This window comes from Gastrolobium bilobum, unplaced genomic scaffold (assembly GCF_033153095.1).
Source record: "Gastrolobium bilobum isolate Gb01-03AN ecotype WA unplaced genomic scaffold, APGP_CSIRO_Gbil_v1 utg58275, whole genome shotgun sequence".
NCBI lineage: Eukaryota > Viridiplantae > Streptophyta > Magnoliopsida > Fabales > Fabaceae > Gastrolobium > Gastrolobium bilobum.
In genome coordinates, this window is record NW_026896427.1 from 120,276 (window position 1) to 131,073 (window position 10,798).

Here is a 10,798-nt window from a genome sequence, read left to right on the forward strand (position 1 = left end):
TGACCAGTTCATTGAACTTAGCCAAGTACTCGTCAACTGACGTCGAGCCCTGCACTAGACTGTCGAACTCTTCCTACTTCCTCTCTTGAGCATCATAAAGAAAGTATCTGCCCAAAAAGAAATCCTCGAAGAATGGCCATGTCATTACATGACCCTGCATCTCATAGGCGTAAGAGGTGTTCGTTCACCACTCATGTGCATCGCCCTCCAATAAATACGTCGCAAACATCAATTTTTGCGGATTAGTACACTGCATAACTCTGAAAATCTTATCCAACGCCTGAAGCCATCTAGCCGCAACAATAGGATCATAGGATCCATAAAAGGAAGGTGGCTTATGCTTGCGGAAAGCATTAAGCCGGCGGTCAATCGCGTCACGGTCCTCAACAGGCTCCTGGTAGGGTTGCATCATCCCAGTAAGATGACTGGCACCCTCAGTGTGACTCTGACTATCGTCATGAAGATTGGGTGGAGGTAGTGGAGGTGGTGGGGGAGGGAACTGACCCTTATTGCGGCCAGCCCGCTTGTCCTCCAACATGACCCTCATCATGGTCATGTTCGCCAGCCTGTTCGCCTCAAGAACATCTTCTGTTGCCTTTCGGTTCGCCTCTCGAACGGCGTCCATCATCGCCTGGTTGGCCAACCTAGCGGCCTCCTGATCGGCTAGTCTAGCCGTCTGCATCTCAGCTAATGCAGTCAAGAGAGGATCAGGTTGATCCTCGTTCGTCTCTCGATTTCTCCTAGGCATTACCATGACTTTGCACAAGTTACACAAAGAATGAGTTGATCAGGCCCACGCAATGTGGTACAATTGCATCATTATGGCAAAACCCAATAGAGAAAACACACAAGACAAGACACACATCAATACATCCTTATTGCAATATATACAGGCTTTTCCCTAGAAAGTGCTCTATTACCATAAAATGTAACACCATGTGTGTACCTGGTTTGTTATCATGCCATCGTATTAAGCCACGCTTAATTAAAAATGCAGAATGACTTTTTCTTTTCAATTATGACGTCATTATATTAACCAAGTTGATTACTTAATCCTTTTTCATAAAACATTGCCGGTATGTAAATCGCAATAAAACTAAATACACTGAATAACCTCATATATAAATAAGTGAGTATCTAAGTCACGGAACTACAACATGTAGTCCGGACCAAAATCCTGATACATTAATACAACTCAAATCTAAAATAAGACATAGTCAATCAATGTGGCATGGACAACCCCCATGCTCACCAAATAAGGCAACAAGGCCCAACAAAGTCTCAACAACAACAACATGATAAGAATATAAAGCATGTCAGCATCCAAGCATATTATCATAAAAGCATATCACATCAGCTCCGGCCTCCTACCGCCCGAGGTCTCAACCCCCGAGTTACCTGAACCTGGAATATGTAGCCCAAACGTGGGGTGAGATCTCTAAACATAAATCTCAGTAAGAGAAGGGGTCCTCAAGGATTTCTCCACCCCAAGCTCACTTACATGTGCAATATAAGTGCAAAAGCAGTAATATGATATAAGTTCCAAAATCAGTGCCATGCAGCAGAATAATCGTGTCATGTGTGTCAACTATTCTACTGGCCAGAGAAGTGAAGGATTTACATACGTCTATTACCTACCTTAGTACAAGACACCACTTGTACCCACCCACAGAATCACCCTATGGCATATCTCCTACATACACAGGCTTACCGTCTAGGTAAAACAACACATGCATATTATAAGCACTTGCACCTAACAGCTCAACAACATTTCAAATCAATACATGAAAACACATCATGCATATAAACCATGCCCCCATGGGGTATGGTGGAACCAACAATGTCTAAACCGAGGACACGAAAGCTTACCCTTAAGCAATCAATCTAAGCCAAGTCCACACTATCTCAATGTCACCAAACAGCACAATCACAGTCTGTTTATACAATAATTAATCATCAATAATCATTGCCCAAGGTTCCATTAAGTGATTAAGGCTTTACAACTCATTTTAAGTGATTTCATGCAAAATCTGAAGGAGGTATTCAAATACTCCTCGATGAGTATTCGAATACTCCATGTCTCCAGAAAGTATCTGAATACTTTCACTAAGGTATTCGCATACCATATGGTATCCGAATACATTGTTAGTATATAGGTGTCCTAGAGACAATCTGTTTTACCAGATGAACACCTTTTTTCTATTTGGTATATCATGATTAATAAATTTGAGCAAACTTTATCTTTATCATATTTATGTCTCGCCAATATTTTATTGTTAATATGCGTTTAAAGATAAAGACCCTAGGAATAGAGCAGGTGTTCACTCGGGGATCTATGATAGGGATCATGATCATGAGGACTCGACGACACCGAATGTCTATTACCTAAAATCTGTTCCTGGTCTTGAATCACCAAGAAAGGGTATTGGTGATTTCAATAAGAATAGTACGACATCATCTACTTGTATGGAGATACAAGGTAAGGACCTCATGGAATGCAGGCATGCTGATGCCTTAGCTGATGTCGTGGGTGGATCTGTTGGAGAACAGATAGCATTGAACTAACCCGCTTAGAGACTCCACAAGGATTCATTATGGAGAGTATCATTGGATTTCTAAAGTCTCTGAACGTTTGGTAGTTTAGGATCGACCTAGACTTAAGGATGTCATCGAATACTATGTCCTAGAGTTATACTTTGACTGTACAACTCTATCCGCCTGCAAATGGGGAGAACAGTGTACTCTTGGGTATAACTCGAATACATGAGTATAGATGGACATGCTGAAAGGACTCACAATCCCCTATAAGGGATTAGTTGTTCACAAAGACCGGTAAGGCTGAGATGACTTCTAGTTGACTCGGGAATCTATGCATAGTAAGAGATCTGAAGAGTCATGAGCTGTCTTAGAGTCAATAGAAGAAGATTCCTAGTTCCTATGAAATATTATATTTAGTCAATAAAGAGAGATGATATTCTATCCTTGCTCTCGACTAAATGTGAATGACGATGTGAGGGATAATGCTGGCACAGTATCCAAATCAGAATGGTAGATGACTTGATCCACTCAATTAGTTCTGGGGCTACAGAGCATTGCTAGTGTATCATGTAGTCATTAAATGAATTGGGCCTTTTAAAGGAGTTTAACTGGTTCAAATTTATTTATGTCAGTAACTAATTGGGCCTAATGGGTCACACACAAAGGTTATTCCTTATTGTAAGTTATAGCAAGTTTGGACCAATAATGAGTTATTGGGCTTTGTCAAGACTATGAGTCAAGTTGGGTTGGAGTAGGGACTCCAAGCCCACTTGATCCATGCGCCCTTTTGGGGCATTAGTGGTGAAAGAGTTTCCTCCACTAATAGGCCCAAATACGATGATAGGCCAAAGAAGCCTTGGGGCATGAATCCTAGTAAGTCAAAGAGTTGACTTGACTAAAATAAGGTTTGGGCAAATTTGAATTTTGAAATTTGAAATTTTGAAATTTGAATTTTGAAATTTGAAATTTGAAATTTGAAATTTGAATTTCGAATTCGAATTACGAACTTGGATAAGATTGAATTTATATTTAAGTTTAAATTTGAAATTGGAATTTGAAATTTGAATTTGAATTTTAAATTCTATGAGTTTAGGTTGTTGAGAATAATTTAAAATTATTTAAAGGAATAATCCAATAGAGATTGGATGAAGATTCTCTCAACTACTCTTTCATTTGAATTCAGAATTTAAATGAATACCGTTGCAACAAAATTTCTGAGGAAATGAAAGGTATTAAAGGGGCGCATAATTAAAGGGAGTGAATCAAGGAATGTCACTCTCATTATTCAATATGTGCGCCTAATTAAAGGTGGCTGATGAGGGGCTCCTAATCAAGGGAGAGAATCAAGGAAAGTCTCTCTCATCCTTTTAATATGTGCGCCTAATTAAAGGGAGCTGATGTGGGACGCATAATGAGATGGAGAGAATCAAGGAAAGTCTCTCTCATCACTTTAACTTGTGCGCCTAATCATAGGATGGGCTTATGTGGTTGATCAGTTTTTTTTTTATAAAAACCTGATGCATCATCTCTCCTATGTGTGTGTAGAATTCAAAAAAGAAAAAAAACTCCAACATTTCCTTCTCTCTCTTGTTGCACCATCACCTAACCTCAAGACACCATTATAGTCTTGAGAAAAATAATCCAAACACTTGGTAGCCTCTTCCTTGCATGCGCCTAGGCAGCCACCGAGGATAAGGAGGGATCGAGGAGAAAGAGTTCTCGTTAGCAAGAAGGAGATAACCGTGTGGATCACCATTGGAGGGCGTCATCCTACAAGTGAAAAAGGTAATTTTGAAACCCTATCGTTTCAACGTAAAGCATTCATACATGGGGTGTATAGATGGTCTATGCTTGCGCTGCAAAAAAATTTTGTTTTCCACCCATGTATGCGCACCATAGTATGACCATGGTGCAGTCTTTCGAACCTTCAAGTGGTATAAGAGCCAGGTTCATTGCTGCAAACGAATGGGGTTAGAAATCTGATATCGGATTTCAAAAACTGTTTTTGAAATCTTCAATTTTTCGAACAAGATTCTTAAAATTTTATTCTTTATGAAAGAACTAATTTTTTGTGATTATGTGAAAGAGACATCATTTTGTGGAGACAAAGTGGCGGCCAAGAAAGTCTTGGGGCTGAGTATGGGTTTTAAATCTAGTTGGACTATAATTGTCAAAAACCATGATGGTGATGGCACCATCATAGCCGCAGCCTTCATGGTGGGCAGCCGCATCACAATTTTTGATTTTATGAATCTTGATCGTGTTTTGAAGATGAATTCGATAATGCTTTGCAATTGTTTTGTATGCCTCTAACCTTGTAGGTACTTTGATAATTGGATGGTCATGGTGCTTTGAATGTTTGATTTTATATTTTTAATTCTTTTGGTTAAATGATATTCTGTCCCGATTTAAAATTCTGCATTTTTAAATTTTATATAAATTTGGATGTAAATTTTAAATCGAAAAGGGATGTAAGTCCATGGAGCACAAAGATGTTTCGGCCAAAGAAGATGATCCGAGGATTGAAGATACTTTGGATTGAAAAACGGAAGGCACCATGATCATCCACTTGCGTTTAAATTTCAAATTTATGATTTTTGAAATTATGCATGCGTGGATGTATATTACAGAAATTCGAATTTTCAAAATAACTTAAAATTTAAATTTTAAATTTCAAAGGTTTAAAATTGTTATTCGGAATTATGAATTCCGTTTATTTTGGAAATTAAAATTTGAAATTTGAAATTTAAAATTTAAAATTTTGAATTTTTGAATTTACGACTAGTATGCATGCTTATAGTAAACGCGATCATTCCTATTATAATATGCATGCGAGATAAAGAAAAGGAATAACTAATGATGAGACTAAAATGAACCCTCAAATAAAATTATCTAGCTTTTTATGATTGCCTCCCATCATCGATGACATTCAAATCCCTTCTACATAATAGTGCTCTCTAGCTCAGCTAAGACCTATCATTTAGTCAGGTAAAGGTGCCAATTGAAGTGTACGACACTTAGGATGATGGTTTGTGCTAAACTAGATACATAAAATGCAGGCTCAGCCAGGTCTATGCATCTAGGGCAATGGGCCAGGTTGTTACAAAGTGATGTTACACTAAGTGACAAGGAGTTGTCAACCTGATGGTCTAAGAGAAGATATGGAGATATTGTTGATAAGATCAACCCACTAGATAAGTTAGTTTTGCAGGCTCAGCCGGAGACTAATGGACATAGTCGTTCTCTTAGCCCACTAAGGTTGTCCTGTGAAGGATAACCCTAAATCAATCACCGAGGGTCATTGATTTTAGATAAAATAGTGGGAGGGCCATATACGTTTAAAAGTATCTGTATTTGGTTATTATCATGAAATACTTATGTAATTTTATCTTTATTTTCATAAATTGAGTTATGGCCGAAAATTTGAATTTACGCTCTATTCTGGATACTAACAAGTTAACTGGACCAAACTTCACGGATTGGTATAGGAATGTAAAAATAGTTTTACGTTCTGAAAAGAAAGCATATGTTTTGGATTCTCTTGTTCCTGTTGCCCCTGCTGAAGGGCAAGATGGGTATGACCGGTATGACTGGGAAGCTCATAGACAGCATTTGGCAGACAATGAGCAGGCAGTATGTATATTGCTTGCGTCTATGACTGCGGAAGTTCAGCGTCAGCATGAGCATATGGATGCTCCCTCCATAATCTTGCATCTGCAAGAGCTTTATGATAAGCAAGGGAGGGCTGAGCGTTTTGAAACCTCCAAGGAGCTGTTTGGCTGTAAGAAGGCTGCGGGTATGGTGATTGGACCGCACATCCTTAAGATGATTGGGCTGATAGAGAAGCTTCTTTCTCTGGGTTTTATCATGGACCATGAGCTAAGTGTTGACTTAGTCTTGCAGTCCTTGCCATCTTCACATAATGGTTTTGTGGTCAACTACCATATGAATAAGGTGGAGACAACACTCCCAGAGTTGTTGAATCTCTTGACCACTGTTGAGGGTGTTGTTAAAAGGAACATGATCCAAGCTTTTCTGATTGGCGGGCCTAAAAAGACCAAGGGTAAGGGCAAGTCTGTAGAATCAAACAAGCTCAAGCCCAGAGGTCAGCCCAAGAAGAAGAAGGGCAAGGGCAAAGGGAAAGGAAAGGAGAAATCCAAGGACAATGCTAAAACTGTATGCTTCCATTGTCAGAAGGAAGGACATTGGAAGAGGAACTGCCTATCATTCCTTGTGAGCCTAGATTAGGTAATCGATCCTATCTTTGGCATTGTAGATTGGGACACATTAATGAGACAAGACTGTCTAGACTCCATCATGATGGTTATCTGGATTCCATGGATTTTGAATCCTATGGGCCTTGTGAGTTTTGTTTGGCTGGAAAAATGACGAAGACGAAGGTTGAGAAACTTGCGAGTCATAGAGCCAATGAGTTACTAGAACTCATTCATTCTGATGTTTGTGGGCCCTTATCTACTCAAGCTAGAGGAGGATACTCCTATTTCATTACCTTTACTGATGATAAGTCCAGATACGGATATGTGTATCTTATGAGACACAAATCCGAGGGCTTTGAAAAGTTCAAAGAGTTTAGGAATGAAGTGGAGAAACAACTTGGCAAGATGATTAAGACACTTCGATCTGATCGGGGTGGAGAATATTTGAGTCAAGAGTTTTAGGATTATCTAAGAGAGAATGAGATTCTCTCAGTTGACGGCTCCTTACACACCACATCAGAATGGTGTGTCAGAGAGGAGGAACCAAACCTTGTTAGACATGGTACGGTCTATGATGAGTGGTACGAAGCTCCCAAAATCATTTTGGAAATTCGCTCTATATACGGCGTTACATCTTCTTAATAGGGTACCGTCAAAATCTGTTCTGACTACTCCATATCAGATATGGAGGGGCCGGAAACCCAACTTGAGTTATCTCAAGGTATGGGGTTGTCCAGCTTATGTCAAGACTCTAGCACCTGAAAAGTTAGGAGCTAGAAGCACCTTGTGCTACTTTGTAGGATATCCCAAAGAAACTAAGGGATACTACTATTACTACCCTGAGGACCAAAGAGTTATTTTGTCCAAGAATGATACTTTTCTTGAGGAAGACCTTCTTTCTCAAGAAGATAGTGGGAGTAAGGTAGAACTTGAAGAAATTCAAGACCTACAAGAACAGATAAGGGAACCCGAGTCTGTTGATCAGGCGATGCCTCAACTGGAGGCAGTAGACACCCAGCCCCGTAGGAGCACTAGGTTTAGTCATCCACCTGAGAGGTACGGTTTTGTGATTGAGAATCAGCAAACCGTTGAGGATGACGAGCCTGCTTCCTACAATGAGGCAGTCAAGGATGTTGACTCCTCGAAAATGGCAAGAAGCCATGGAATCTGAAATAGATTCGATGCATCAGAACAAGGTATGGACCTTGGTTCCACCACCTGAGGGCATAGTTCCTATTGGGTGCAAATGGATTTTCAAGAAGAAGTTTGATGTTGATGGCAACATCCAAACCTATAAAGCTAGGTTGGTAGCGAAGGGTTACCGTTAAAGACAAGGAATTGACTTTGAGGAAACCTTCTCACCTGTTGCCATGATCAAATCTATTAGGATCATGCTAGTGATAGCCGCATATTATGATTATGAAATTTGGCAAATGGATGTCAAAACCGCCTTCTTGAATGGGTTCTTGAAGGAGGAAGTGTATATGACACAACCTGAAGGTTTTGAATCCAAGAGTCAAGAGCATATAGTATGCAAACTTCAAAGGTCAATATATGGCTTAAGCAAGCTTCCAGGAGTTGGAATCTTCGTTTTGATGAAGTCGTTAAAGATAACGGTTTTATCAAGAATGAGGATGAACCATGTGTCTACAAGAAGGTTAGTGGGAATGTTGTTGTTTTCCTTGTGCTATATGTAGATGACATATTGCTCATTGGAAATGACATTCCCATGTTACAGTCCACAAAGGTTTGGTTGTCTGAGAACTTCACCATGAAGGATATGGGAGAGGCAGCCTATATACTAGGTATTAAGATCTATAAAGATAGATCCAAAAGGTTGCTAGGATTGTCCCAATCCACGTACATAGACAAGATGCTAAAGAGGTTTAGCATAGATGGGTCGAAAAGGGGTTTTCTTCTTGTCGGTCATGGCATTCATCTCTCTAAGACTATGTGTCCTAAGACACCTGTCAAAAGGGAACGCATGGAGAGGATTCCATATGCATCGGAAATTGGATCCATCATGTATGCCATGCTATGTACTAGACCAGACGTCTCTTATACTTTAAGCATTACAAACCGATACCAGTCTGACCCTGGAGAGAGTCACTGGACGGTCGTGAAGACAACCTTAAGTACTTGAGAAGGACTGAGGATTTGTTTCTGGTTTATGGTGGCAGTAATGAGCTGATAGTGAAGGAAGGGGTTCACTGATGCAAGCTTCCAGAGTGATAAAGACGACCGTAAATCTCAGTCGGGCTTTATATACACCTTAAATGGTGGAGCAGTTTCTTGGAAGAGTTCCAAGCAAGAGACTAGGACAGACTCTACTACTGAGGCAGAATACATAGCGACTTCAGAAGCGGCTAAAGAGGCAGTCTGGATCAAGAAGTTCATTGCAGAACTTGGAGTGGTTCCGAGCATTGTTGATCCAATACCTTTGTATTGTGATAACACTGGTGCTATAGCCCAGGGCAAGGAACCCCGGTCTCATCAAAGATCCAAACATGTGCTCCGTAAGTATCACCTCATCCGAGAGATTATTGAAAGAATGGAGATAAAGATGGATTACGCCCCCACTGGTGATAATTTGCCGATTCTCTGACCAAGGGTCTCTCCCAGAGAAAACATGATAGTCATTATGAGTCTTTAGGTTTGACACGTTGACCTGATTGGCTCTAGGCCAAGTGAGAGATTGTTAGTATATAGGTGTCCTAGAGACAATCTGTTTGATCAGATGAACACCTTTTTCTATTTGGTATATCATGATTAATAAATTTGAACAAACTTTATCTTTATCATATTTATGTCTCGCCAATATTTTATTGTTAATATGTGTTTAAAGATAAAGACCCTAGGAATAGAGCAGGTGTTCACTCGGGGATCTATGATAGGGATCATGATCATGAGGACTCGAGGACACTGAATGTCTATTACCCAAAATCTGTTCCTGGTCTTGAATCACCAAGAAAGGGTATTGGTGATTTCAATAAGACTAGTACGACATCATCTACTTGTATGGAGATACAAGGTAAGGACCTCATGGAATGCAGGCATACTGATGCCTTAGCTGATGTCGTGGGTGGATCTGTTAGAGAACATATAGCACTGAACTGACCCGCTTAGAGACTCCACAAGGATTCATTATAGAGAGTATCATTGGATTTGAAAAGTCTCTGAACGTTTGGTAGTGCGGATCGTCCTAGACTTTAGGATGTCATCGAATACTATATCCTAGGGTTATACTTTGACTGTACAACTCTATCCGCCTAAAAAATGGGGAGAACAGTGTACTTTTGGGTATAACTCGAATACATGAGTATAGATGGACATGCCGAAAGGACTCACAATCCCCTATAAGGGATTAGTCGTTCACAAAGACCGGTAGGGCTGAGATGACTTCTAGTTGACTCAGGAATCTATGCATAGTAAGAGATCGTGAAGAGTCATGATCTGTCTTAGAGTCAATAGAAGAAGATTCCTAGTTCCTGTGAAATATTATATTTAGTCAATAAAGAGAGATGATACTTTATCCTTGCTCTCGACTAAACGTAAATGACGATGTGAGGGATAATGCTGGCACGGTATCCAAATCAGAAAGGTAGATCACTTGATCAACTCAATTAGTTCTAGGGCTACAGAGCATTGCTAGTGTATCATGTAGTCATTAAATGAATTGGGCCTTTTAAAGGAGTTTATCTGGTTCAAGTTTATTTATGTCAGTAACTAATTGGGCCTACTGGGTCACATACAAAGGTTATTCCTTATTGCAAGCTATAGCAAGTTTGGACCAATAATGAGTTATTGGGCTTTGTCAAGACTATGAGTCAAGTTGGGTTGGAGTAGGAACTCCAAGCCCACTTGATCCATGCGCCCTTTTGGGGCATTAGTGGTGAAAGAGTTTTCTCCACTAATGGGCCCAAATATGATGATAGGCCAAAGAGGCCTTGGGGCATGAATCCTAGTAAGTCAAAGAGTTGACTTGACCAAAATAAGGTTTGAGCAAATTTGAAATTTGAATTTTAAAATTTGAATTTTTGAAA